This window comes from Narcine bancroftii, chromosome 7 (assembly GCF_036971445.1).
Source record: "Narcine bancroftii isolate sNarBan1 chromosome 7, sNarBan1.hap1, whole genome shotgun sequence".
Classification (NCBI taxonomy): Eukaryota; Metazoa; Chordata; class Chondrichthyes; order Torpediniformes; family Narcinidae; genus Narcine; species Narcine bancroftii.
Genome location: NC_091475.1, coordinates 149911884 through 149925621, shown reverse-complemented (window position 1 = coordinate 149925621; position 13738 = coordinate 149911884). Strand labels below are relative to the sequence as shown.

Below are 13738 nucleotides of genomic sequence, written 5' to 3'. Positions count from 1 at the left end.
TTAATTTTGTAGGTCATTCTATCTCCCTTTTCATTCATTTAGTATCAATAAATTAGATATAATATTTTCTGGTTCTTGCACAGATTTTGGAAAATGAAGAACTGGCTATTCAGCCTACCAGGTCTTATAGAGTAGACCTGAGCTCTTGAGTCACTTTTTTTTTAAACTTACTCCGGGATGCCAACTCCACCTGTGAGATGGCTGTCGTTGGCACAGCCATGGGCGATGTTCAGATTTGCAGAGGAAGTCAGATGCTGTAGGAACATTTTGAGCTTTAACGTTGAGTTTACACTTAACAAAAAGGTGCAGAAAATGGCCACTGGGCATATCAATTATTTTCTAAGTACAGGAGAATCCACATTTTCCGGCACCGACAGGATCATGAATGTCGGATGTACAAATTTTCCGGTGAACAAACTCACTCTTCCAATGCCTAACTAATACACCTGTATTATGAATACACCGCTTAAAAGACAAAGGACTGCAAAATGTACAGAATGTATTGTTGTATTTAATTATGTAAAGTTCACTTTAATCAGATAATTCCCATAACTTACAAAATTTAAATTTGAACCCCAGCCACTAGCATTGTTAGAGTCTTACACTACCTGCTATGCTAACTGTGCCACTGTCATAATTAACCCCCTCAAAATCAGTGTCTTATACGCTGGGTCTAAAATCCAAACCTTGACAGCAAATTCTCCACACCACTGCCATCTTTCCCCCGCCCCCTCCATATCTTATACCATCCTGCTGGCTTCAACTCATGTCTCAGTCAGGCCCTCAGTGCTCTCTACCACCTTTCTCATGCTGACAACCTGACTTCACCTCCATGCAAGCGGCGACAATGAAAAGAATGTGCGTACATTGAGGGCCATTGCTCGTTCAGCAGGGCAAACCTGTGCACATCCAACAAAGGCTCAGCACTCCCCACGGGGTCCATCTGCCAGTCTTAATAATTTGAAATTTTATTTAGGTATTTCTTTCCTCTTTTTTGGCAGGTTGTTTGAGTTACTGGTTGATTGAATATCAGATAATGGATATTCTACTGTACATCTTTATAATAATTTTGATTTTCACTCATGACACTGCCTAATTTTTATTTGTTTATATTAAGAATTGGCAGGGATCTGTCCACTTGCCCTTGTTAATGACTATTGTAAAGTCTGATAAAGAGAAATCAGTTTATAGAAAGAGATTGAATTCAATATTATTAAAAAGAAAAGATTTTTGTGATTTTTATTAGACGACAAATTTAGTTATTTTCTGATACAAACTTGAATTCAGTGAATGATAAGTTTGTAATATGGGATGCTCTTAAAGCCTATTTGAGAAGACAAATTATAAGTTTCACCTCTAAAATTATGAAGGAGGTAGATCAATTGCAGCAAGAAATAATGGTATTGGAAAAAGATCTTCAGAAGCGAAAATCTGAAGATAAATGTAGGCAGCTAATTAACAAAAAAACAATATACTACATTATAAACCTATATAACAGAAAAAAATGATTACAAGAACTAATCAGATATTATGAATTAGGTAAACCAGCACACAAAGTACTTGCATGGTAATTGAAATTGGAACAGGCTTCAAGAATGATTAATGCAATTAAAAGTGACTTGATTGTGGTTAGTTATAAACATTGAAAAATAAACAAAACATTTAAGAATTTTTATTCCAAATTATATTGTTCAGTGTCCTTAAAAGATGATAATAAAATATGTGAAATTTATCAGGATAAATTTACCTAGTTTAAATATGGAAGAACAAACAGAATTGAGCACACACTTTACGCAATTAGAGTGAAGGAGGCAATGAGTTCATTACAAAGTAATAAGTCCCTGGGGTAAGATGGTTTTCCACCTGAATTTTATAAAGAATTTAAAGGCGTTGTAGCGGCGGCGACACTGCTAACTGAAGGATCGCACAACCAGATAGGTTGAGATCAGTGAGCAAAACTGATTTATTGCAGTCTGCCTGGCTGGTCTTATACTCCCAGCCTGGACCAGGCTGAGAACCGCGCTGGGGGGCCCCGATGTCACCGGGGCGTCATGTGGGCCCGGTGTCGAGGTCAGGAGGAAACCCCCAATGGCACCATTTTGGCTGGCTGCCCTGCTGCATGCATGACAAGCGGGGCCATTTCACCTGCCTAATGGTGTACCACCACACAGCCCCCCCAGAACCGGTACCAATTTCCTTTTTTGCTGGGCAGCCTCGCTTCTTGGCTCGGTGGGGTTGAGGTGGGCTAGCTTTAACCTGTCCACCATAAACAGTTCCCTCTTACCCCTGATGTCCAGTGTGAAAGTGGATCCTGAATGCTGGATGACTTTGTACAGCCCTTCGTATGGTCTTTGTAGAGGTGCTGTGGACGGGCCCCCCCCCCCTGATAAAAATGTATTCTGTGGAGTACAGCTTGCTGGGGATGTAAGAGGCCCTTGTGCCATGTCTGGGCAATGATGGGGGCGTGAAGGAGTCCAACTGGGCCCGGAGGTGGGGAAGTAGACCGTACGGTGACTGCTGGGAGTTGTGAGGTGCATCGACGAACTCACTGCAAACCAGCTCGGCTGATGACACCCGTAGGTCTTCTTTGGGTGTCAAGTGGATGCCCAGGAAAACCCAAGGTCCACTCAGTCGGGGCCGGTGAGGTGGGCCATAAGTGCCAACTTAAGGTGGTGGTGCATTCGCTCAACCAGCCCATTGGCCTGTGGGAAATAGGCCGTGGTGTGATGTAGCTCGATCCCCAGCCAGTTGGCGAGCTGTACCCAGTGTGCAGAGGTGAATTGGGCACCCCGATCACTGGTGAGATGGTTCGGGACGCCAAACCGGGCAACCCAAACATTCAAAAGCACTCGGGAGCAGGAGTCCGTGGAGGCATCTGGCATCGGGATTGCCTTGGGCCAACGAGTGGTGCGGTCTACCACTGTGAAAGTTAACGGTTACCTCGGGAAACGGGTAAGGGTCTGACGATGTCCACATGTATGTGGCTGAACCATTCCCAGACGTGTTCGAAATCTTGTACAGGTGCTCTGGTGTGCCTGTGTGCCTTGGACAGCTGGCAATGGGTGCAGGTTCTGGCCCAGTTGGGTGCAGGTTCTGGTCCAGTCCACAATCTGCTTCCGAAGCCCGTGCCAGATGACATGTTCTGCCACCATACGGACCATGGACCTGATGGAAGGGTGGGAAAGGTCATGGATATGGTGGAACACTTGCCTGCACTAATGCTGGGGAACCACTGGTCACGGGGTGTCCATGGAGACATCACACAGGACAGTGCCCTCACCATGAGGAGTCGGGAGGTCCTGGAACTGCAGGCCCATGCTGGCAGTCCTGAAGGCCCACATATCCTCGTCGGACTTCTGGTCCTGGGTGAACTGGTTGAAGTCGAGGCTGGGTGTCAGCCCGCAAATGGCTGGTCGTGAGAGTGCGTCAGTGACCACGTTGTCTTTTCCCGCCTTGTGGCGAATGTCGGTGGTGAATTCTGACACAAAGGAGAGGTGACGCTTTTGGCGGGCCGACCAGTTTGCCATAGCGAGCACCTGAGTGAGGGGTTTGTGGTCGGTAAAAATGGTGAAAGGCCTCCCCTCCAAGAAATAGTGGAAATGATGCACCGCCAGGTACATGCCCAGCAACTCACGATTGAAAACGCTATACTTGTGCTCTGGCGGGCGAAGAAGTTGGCTAAAGAATGCCAGTGGTGTCTACTGTCCATTCACCTGCTGCTCCATGACGGCGCCGACGGCCATGGCAGAGGCATCAACGGAGAGCGCCATATGTAGGTCAGTGCGTGGGTGGACGAGCAGGGTAGCCTTCATGAGGGCATCTCTCATGGCTTCAAATGCCCTGCTGGCCTCTGGAGTCCAGGCGAATGTCTTGTCTTTGGCTGCGATGCGGGCGAAGAACATCTGTCTGCATGATGCTCGCAACGCCTGGAATGAAGCGGTTATAGAAATTGACCATACCCGCGAACTCCTGTAGCCCCTTGAGGTTGTCCTGGCGTGGGAACTCCCTGACTGCAGCAACCTTCTAGCGGCAGTTGTAGCTCCTTTGGCTGTGATGGTATGGCCCAGGAACTGCATGGACTCTTTCCCAAACTGGCATTTAGCCGGATTGATCATTAGACCGAAGTCAGCCAGTCGGGAGAAGAGACTTGTGTTTTGCCCAGTCTCTGCTGGCGATGAGGACATCATCCAGGTAAATGAATACGAAATTCAACTCCCTGCCCACTGTGTCCATAAGGCGCTGGAAGGTCTGAGCGGTGATCTTGAGCACAAACGGCATGCATAGGAACTCAAACAAACCGAAGGGTGTGATGATGGCCGTTTTGGGTATGTCATCGGGGTGCACTGAGATTTGGTGATACCCGCACACCAGGTCAACCTCGGAGAATAGCCTCACGCCATGCAGGTTGGCCGTAAAGTCCTGGATGTGAGAGATCGGGTAACGGTCAGGTACTGTGGCGTCGTTAAGCTGTCGATAATCTCTACAGGGGCACCAGCCACCGGAGGCTTTCGGGACCAGATGGAATGGTGAGGCCCAAGGACTGTCGGAGCGTCGAATGATCCCCAGCTCCTGCAGATGTGAGAACTCTTCCTTCGCTATCTGGAGCTTATCCGGCAGGAACTGGCATGCCTTGGCATGAACTGGCGGGCCTTGGGTGGGGATGTAATGAAACACCCCGTGGCGTGGTGAGGCGGTGGAGAACTGAGGCTTGAGGAAGGACGGGAACTGATCCAGGATACACTGGAAGTCGTCCTTGGGTGTGCTGACCATGGCCATCTGCGGCTGCTCTGTGCGGGAGGTGTTGAGGCGAATGGATTGGAAGGTACAGGCATCTACCAGTCGCCTACCTCGAATGTTGACCAGGAGTCCGTGGGCGAGGAGGAAGTCGACACCCAGGATGGCGGTTGGGAGGGACGAAATGGTGAACCTCCACGAGAACTTCTGCTGCCTGATCTGGCAGTGGACAGTCTTGTCTCCATATGCTCGGATCTCCATCGAATTGGGTGCACGGAAGGAAGGTCCTCGAGGCCGGTTCTGGGACTCGATAGCTGTGGCCGGGATGACGCTGATTTGGACCCCCGTGTTGACGAGGAAGTGTCGACCGCTGACTGATTCCTGCAGGTAGAGAAGGCTGTGTTCTTGGCCAGCCACCGCAGCCATTAACAGCGGTTGGCCTGCTGGTTTCGCTGGAACGAGCAGGGTTGACGACACTTCCGAGCCTTGGCTCCCCAGTGCTGGTGGAAGAAGCAGAGGCCTGAAGTGGATGGCTTGCTTCTGGCTATGCTCTTTGAGGCCCCTGCAGGGGCCGGGTGTTCCACTGCAGTGCTAGAGGAAGGCTTGGTGTGGTCATGCCCATGACTCGTAACCTGCTGGACTGCTGAACCCTCCGGGAATCGTTCGAGCCATAGCTCCTGAGCCTTTTGAGTGACCATCCTAGGGTCGATGAAGCTCTCTTGGGACAGTAACACCCGGATGTCTTCAGGCAGACGGTCGAGGAAGATGGACTCGAAGAGTGGGCAGTTGGTGTGATCACCCATGAGCACGAGCATCTCGTCCATCAATTCGATTGGAGTTCTGTCCCCCAAGGCGTCAAGGTGCAGCATCCGAGTGGCACGCTGGCACCTGGAGAGGATGAGGGAGCCGGTGAGCACCCTCTTGATGGTCCCGTACTTATCTTTTTCGGATGGGTGCTGAACGAGGTGCAGCACTCATTTTGCAGTGGCCTGGTCCAGGGCAGCAACCACATGGTAAAACTTGGTTGAATTCGATGAAATCTGGCGGAGGTGAAACTGAGCCTCTGCGTGACTGAACCAGGATTCCAGCTCCTGAACCCAGAAGTCAGGAAGCTTGATGGCTATAGCGTTGATCGAAAGGTCGTTCACGTTGGGTTCAAAGATGTTTGAACCTGTCAGGGTCACCAATTGTAGCAGCGGCTACACTGCTAACTGAAGGATCGCACAACCAGATGGGTTGAGATCAATGACCAAAACAGGCTGCCTGGCTGGCCTTATTCTCCCAGCCCGGACCTGGCTGAGAACATCATTGGGGGGCCCCGACGTCACCGGGGCATCACGTGGGTCACCAACCACAGGCTTCTGAGCCTGGAGCCGAGGTCGGGAGGAAACCCCCGACAGCGCCATTTTGGCCAGCTGCCCTGCCACGTGCATGACAAGCAGGGCTAGTTCACCTGCCTTATGGCGTACTGCCACAGCGTATTGATTCCTATTTTTATGGAAATGTTAGATCAAGCATCAACATCTCATACTCTCCCAAATTCATTTTCAACTGCAATAATTATTGCAATACCAATAAAAGATAGAGAATGGTGGTGTGCTACAACAAGCAATGGAGGTTGGCTGTGTTGAGCATGAAGTGTGAAAGAAACAAGCTGAGTCCAGTGATGTCTCCGTGCGAACTCCTTTACTGAAAACCAAAACACGTGATTTAAACACCTGCACCCTCTCCCTTTAACCTCCACATCTGACGGGGCGGAAGTGACGTAGGCTTCGTGTGCGAGGCTTGCCCTGCATCTAAAATCCTGCTAGATGCTGTCGGTTGCTTTCCTGTCCATGACAGCTGGGGTCAGTTTGCTCACTGCATAGGTGAGCTACACTAAGTAAGCGCGATGCTACATGATTTTCCCCCCCCCCCCCCCCCCAAGTGGCAGTAGTACCCGATTCCCCTTTTTACAAGGTCTGCCTTGTTTGCAAGAGGTCAGAATCACAATTGGTTGTTCAATATCAAGATGTACCAGCTTGAGGCAGTCCACCATGAAAGTTTCTTCCCGGCCCCCAATGTTCAAGGCACAGGTCGTCCTATTGTGTCAAATTTTTTTATAAGGCCCTTCATAAGGCTGTTTCAGGGGTGTTCTGTGCAGTCCTCTGTGGACAAAAATGACACCACCCTGTTGCATGTCGTCAGGTACATTCGATGGTACTATTCCATGGTGTGATATGTGTATTGGGGCTAAATTCCCTAGCCATTCCAGAGTTTTGCGAGCATCTCGGTTAGTGCAGTGCCATAGACCAGTTCAGCCGAAGATGCCACCAAATCCTCTTTGGGTTCATCCCAGATGGACCCAGCGGAGTTCATCCACCTAGTCTGGTGCTCGGTGGTAAGCCAGCAGGGCTGATTTTGGGTGCCTGTGGAACTGTTCTACCAGGCTGCTGGAATGTGGATGGTACGCCGTAATCCTGTGGAGCTGAGTTCCCAGCAACTGTGCTACCATAGACCATATGATTGACGTAAATTGACATTATCTCTGTCCGAAGTAATGTGGATAGTGAGTCCAAATCATGCAACCCATGTTGCAATGAGCATTCTGACACATGTCTGCGCTGTCACGTCTACTGTGGGAACTGCCTTAGGCCTCTGGTAAATCTGTCCACCAATGTAAACAGGTACCTTGATCCTCTGGATACTGGTAGTGGGCCAATGATGTCTACTTGCACATGCTCAAACCTCCTATGTGTTGGCTGAAAAGGCTGTAGTGGCACCTTTACGTGCCTTTGTATCTTGGAGGTTTGGCAGTGTGTGCATGTTCCGGCCCAGTGCCTCACCTGTTTCTGGAGTCTGTGACACACAACGTCACTGGAAATTATTTGACATAGAAAACTTGGCATCTCCAGGCAACGGGAACAAAGGGGCAGGGTTGTCCCATTGCGACATCACACAGAACTTTAACACCCTTGGTAGTGGAGTCCAGTGACCGCAGTGTAGTACATAGGTATCTCCTTGTCTGTGAAAGTGTGTCAGCAACCACGTTGCTTTTCCCAGAGATGTGCTTGATTGTAGTAGAGAATTCAGGTACATATGACAGTTGACATTGCTGATGAGCTATCCAAGGGTCACCAACACGAAGGTCAGGGGTTTGTGAAGATCGTAAACTCCCTACCCTTGAGAAAATACTGAAAATGCAGTATTGCCAGGTAGAGCGCCAGCAACTCCCTGTTAAATGCACATATTTCATCTCCGGGGGCTGCAAGTGCTGGCTGAAAAAGGCTAGTGTCTTCCAATGGCTGTCAATCAACTGCTCCAGAACACCGCCTACTGCTGATTCAGAGGCATCTACTGTGAGGGCCATAGGGAAATCTACTTGTGGGTGGACGAGAAGTGTAGCTTTTGCCAGGGCATTTTTGGTTTCATTGAAAGCCTTCATTGTCTCATCTGACCACTCAACCTCTTTGGATTTGATGGACATCAGGGAAAAAAAAGAGGTTACGTGATCTAGGCCGCAGATGTAATAAACCAGTGGTAGAAATTAACCATACTGACAAATTCCTGTAGTCCTTTAACTGTGTCAGGCCTAGCAAATAGCGGGATGGCTTCCATCTTAGACAGTAGTGATAAGGTACCATGGCAGTTGATACGATGTCCTAGAAAATTGATAGTTGACATACCAAATTGATACTTTTTTGGATTGATTGTGAGTCCAAAGCTGTCGAGACAGCTGCAGAGAATACACAGGTGTGCCAGGTGTTCCTGGTGGGAGCAGTTAGCTACCAGGACATCATCTAAATAGATGAATAGAAAACCCAAACCATGCCCCATTGCATCCATGAGGCTTTTGAAGGTTTGTGCCACATTTTTAAGACCAAAAGGCTTCAAAGGAACTCAAAGAGGCTGAACAGGATGATGATGCCCAACTGTGGAATATCTGCTGGGTTAGGCGGGACCTGATAATATCCTCTGACCAGATCAATTTTGGAGAAAATACACACTCCTTGAAAGTTTACCATGAGATCTTGTATGTGCAGGACCGGGTATCTATCAGAGATGGTGACATCATTCAACCTCCTATAGTCCCTGCATGGTCTCTATCTTCCCATGGATTTAGGAATCATATGGAGTGGAGAGGCCCACGGGCTGTCTGACTGCCATACAATCCCCATTTCCCTCTTCCTTTGAAACTCATCCTTTGTGAATCTGAGCTTATCTGGGGTAGCCTAAAGGCCGGGGCATGTAGAGGATATCCCTCTGTGGGGATTAAGTGCAACACATCATATTTGGGTGTTGCCATTGAAAACTGCAATGTTATGTTAGAAGGAAATTCTGATAATACTCTGGCAAATTTGTTGCTTGAGTACATTACGGAGTCCAGGTGTGGAGCTGGGAATTTTGCTATCCAGAGGGAGAAAGTTTGAAAAGTTTTGGTGTTGACCATCGTCGTCTTTTAAGGTCCACTAACAAAACATGCACATGAAGGAAATCTTGAGGTCCGGTCCAGCCTTTTTTTGCCCTAATATCATGGCCTGAGGGAGCGAGGACACTGACCTCTGCACTTGTGTCTACTAGGAACCTGAGCCCAGAGGGTCTGTCCCAGACATACAGGATGCTATCCGATGGCCAGCTGCCATAGCCATTAGTGATGGCTGGCCTGTTAATTTCCCAGAAACAAGCACGGGTGCTCAGCATCTGCAGGCCATGGATCCCTACCTTAGGTGGTAGAAACACCAACCGGAATTGTTGTCACTGATTGTTGGCGCTGGCAGTTTTGCATGCCAAAGAACGACTGCATATGCAGCTATCCTTCATGGACCTGTGAAGTCCTCATCCTATAGGAGGAGGCGGATATATTCGGGCATATTTTCTAGAAAGATTTGTTCAAAAAGCAGACATTTTTATGGCCATCTGGCAGCCTGTTCACTCCGGAGTAAACAGAGTCCATGCAGAGTAAACATGCAGCCCGTTCATGGTGTGATGGGCTGAATATCTCTAACAACAGGGGCTTGAGGGCTGCATACCTGTTGCTTTCTGGAGACTGTTGTATAAAATCGACTATTTGGCCTGCTGTTTCTTGGTTGAGCGCAGCCACTACATGGTAATACTTGGTTTCATTTGCAAGAATGTTCCTGACCTGGAATAGGGCCATCCCCATAGCTGAAAGGTCCAGGATACTGGTAGCTTCAGGGAAACTGTGTTAATGTCATTCATTATTTTTTTTGGTTTCAAACACTTTTAAACCATTGAGGTCACCAATATGGTGGTGGCTGTGTTGAGCGAGAAGTATGAAATGAGCCAAGTCCAGTGATGTCTCAGTGCATACTCCTTTACTCAAAACCAAAACCCGTGATTCAAACACTCATGCCCTTTCCCTTTAACCTCCGTATCTGGTGAGGTGGAAGTGTCATGGATTTCGGGTACAAGGCTCGCCCAGCATCTAAAATCTAGATGCCATCAGTTGCTTTCCTGTCTGTGACTACTGGGACCAGTTCACTCGTTGCATAGGTGAGCCATGCTATGTAGGTGCGACACTACAAGAGACCCTTTAAAACCTTCATCATATAGCCTTATCTCATTACTCAATGCAGACTACAAAATTCTTGCCAAAATACTGGTGATTAGAGTTACTAAACTATTGCCTACATTAATAAAAGTGGATCAGACAGGATTCATGAAAAAGAGACAATTGGCAAACAACGTGGCAAGACTAATTAATATTATACATTTAGCACAAAAAAAGGAAAGATCAGAGTGTAGTAGTGTCTCTAGATGCAGAAAAAGCATTTGATAGACTGGTGTGGGATTTTTTGTTTAAAGTGCTAGATAAATTTGGGTTTGATCAAACTTTTATAAACTAGATTAAGGCACTATATAATAACGCTAAAGGAAAAGTAGTAACTAATGGGCAAATATTCACTCTATTTCAATGGGCAAGATCTAGCAGACAAAGTTGTCCCTTATCTCTTGCTCTGTTAATTTTAGTTATAGAGCCACTAGAAGAATTCATTATTTGTGACTTAGAAATTAAGGGGTTCAAGGTCAGTCAGGAGGAGTAAATATTAGTTTATTTACAGATGATGTAATTGACAGAACCTAAACCTCCTTATGGAAACTACATTTAAATTTGGAAGAATATGGTAAGATTTCATGTTATAAAATAAATTGGGATATAAGTGAAATTATGCTCCTTACACTTGGAGATTATAGCCATTGTCAAATTTAAATAGCCAAAAGAGGCAATTAAATATTTAGGGATTTGGATAGATAATAATTTAAACAATCTATATAAACTGAATTATTTACCGATATTTTTTAAAAAATTGAAGATTTTAAAAATGGGTGACCTTGCCAATAATGTTAGTAGGAAAGGTTAACTGTATTAAGATGAATATTTTTCCATGAATATAATATCTTTTTCAAACCTTACCAATACTGTTTCCACCAAAGGTTTTTTTTTCAAGAATTAAATAAACATGTAAGGAAATTTCTTCGGAAAGGTAAAATGTCAAGAGTTTCTATAGAATGATTAACATGGAAATATGAATTGGGAGTTTTACAGCTTCCTAATTTTAAGAATCAAGTGGCTCAAATAAGATTTTTGTTGTTGTTGAGGGATCAGGAAAACTGGCATGGGTCAAAATAGAGATGGAAAAAATAGGAAAGAAATTCGCAGAGGAATTTACATATATAAATGAGATTTAAAGTTAATAACCGGCATGAAAAATGCACCAATGTTGAAAAATTTTGATTACCATCTGAAATAAGATGAATAATGAAATTGGAACAAAAGGAAGTGTATCACCTAAGACACCTTTGATTCAAAATAATCTTGTACCTTTTACTAATGATAACCAATTTTTTAATATTTGGTTTCATAAAGGCATTAAATATATCGAAGATTGTTATCAATGAGGCCAATTGATGTCGTTTCAACAATTAAGGAATAAATATGGATACTCTTTGCTATCTTCAACTGAGAGAATATTTGTGGGAAACGTTAGGTCCAACAATGCTTTACTGGCTTGTAGTGAGCTGGAAACTCTCATCAGGAGAGGTAATGCTAAGAAATATATTTCTGCAATGTACTTTCCATTGCAAACATGTGCTATTAAACAGAGAGTCCTTAAATCTAGACAGAAATTGGAGGTAGATCTAAATATCACAATTGATGAGGAAAGATGGTCAGATCTTTGTCAAGATTGTGTGACAAGATCATAAATGTAAGGTATAGATTAGTTCAATATAATTATCTACATCAATTATATTTAATGCTGCAAAAATTGAATAGAATAAAATCAGAATTATCAGATAAATGTTTGAGATGTGGTGAAGAGATAGGAACTTTTTTACACTCTACTTTGTCATGTTCTAAAGTAAGGCCTTTTTTGTGTGGCTTTAGGACATTTTTTAAAGCAAATTACAGGTATTGTATTTCTACAAAATCCAGACTTATTTTTATTGGGAAACATAGAAGGAACAAAACCCAAGTTAAAATTATCAATGTACCAAATGAAATTATCAAAATAGCCTTAGCGATGACAAGGAAGTATATTACAGTGACTTGGAAATCAGGTGCATATTTAGATATGGAGAGATGAAATGCAGAAATTCAAAGTTGTATTCCATTGAAAAAAATTACATACAATTTAAGAAATAAATATGCTACATTTGTATCAATTTGGAGCACGTATATGCAAAGTTTAGGGGTAAATTTGTAAAAATGTACTTCCAGCCTCTTGAGACCTGTGTTAATCTTCTTCCTAAAATGGCCATATAAATACAGTAGGATCCCAGTGTGCAAATTGACCCATCAAGCAATCCAGGAAACTATTTTCTTCTTTCTTTTCTATACTTCATATATCTCATTTATATCTTTTGAATGTTTTTTAGGATGGAGGGAAGGGTAAGGGTGGGGTAAAAAACATCCTGTAACAATTGCTAATTTTTAACTTAACCAACACAGTTTTATTTAAGTTTATCAATTACATGTGGGAAAAACTTTAAATAAAATATTCAAAAAAATTGGCAGAGAAACATTTTTAAATGAGCAAAGGGAGTTAAATATGCAATTCTTGTGATTTCCAAGGAGACTGATGAGGTGATAGACAGAACGAGAACCCTGTCCTTGTGTATCTGGGATGGGATGGGGGGGAGGGAGTGGTGGTGTGGAACCAGGGCAGATGTGTGGGGGAAAAAAGAACAGAGTAGCACCTGTTCCCAGGATGAGGCCTTCCATTTCAGGACATCTGAGATGTCCTTCTTCTTCAATAGACATAGCTTCCTCTCTACTGTCATGCCTGCATCTCTTCTAATATTCAGCCCTGTTTTGATACCCTACAGGGTAATATCGATGTCTATCTTTATAGCTGAGAAACCTGCATCTCAGAAGTGCTTGTTAATTTTAGCCTATAACAAATTTCTAAACCCACCAATACTATTCTTGGCCAGATAACTTAAAATTCTACAGTAAAGCAATTACTAATCATTTCTCCTTTAATGTAAGACATGTTAATTCTCAATTCAGAAGTGGCCAGCTTGTATTTACAAAATTCATGCATCTTGGCATTTAACCTTCCTATAACTGTGGCAAGAGTCCTGGAACACATTGTTGTGATTTTCCCATTATTTCCATTTCTGCTAAAGTAATCATGCGTGGAGATTACAGAATAAAATGCACCCTCCAAGAGTTCCCAGAAAACTTTATAAATCAACTAACTGCTATTTTAAAAATAATTTAAGAGCCTGCTTAAAAACAGCATAATGTCAATGTTTAGAGGTAGTTTATAAAGATTATATTAATATCTGTAGTAAACCTTCATCATTGAGATAATAGTAAACACTAGCCCATGGTGTAATATTACCAAATAATCTCTGTTGGGCCATTAGATGCATAAATGTTGCTGTGGAAATATGATCTAAGGTAAAAAGTCAAATTATTCTTCCAATGCTGGAACTAATATGTTGCAAATTTGAAAATATGGCAAGTAGCTGTGGTTTGCTGGGCTGACACTTCAAA

General features: G+C 44.5%; 1 protein-coding gene across 4 annotated transcripts in view; it reads left to right on the top strand.

Annotated features, from left to right (window-relative positions):
* amotl1 (angiomotin like 1) overlaps positions 1-13738 on the top strand; it is a 118749-nt gene that overhangs the window by 43079 nt on the left and 61932 nt on the right. The window lies entirely within an intron of this gene.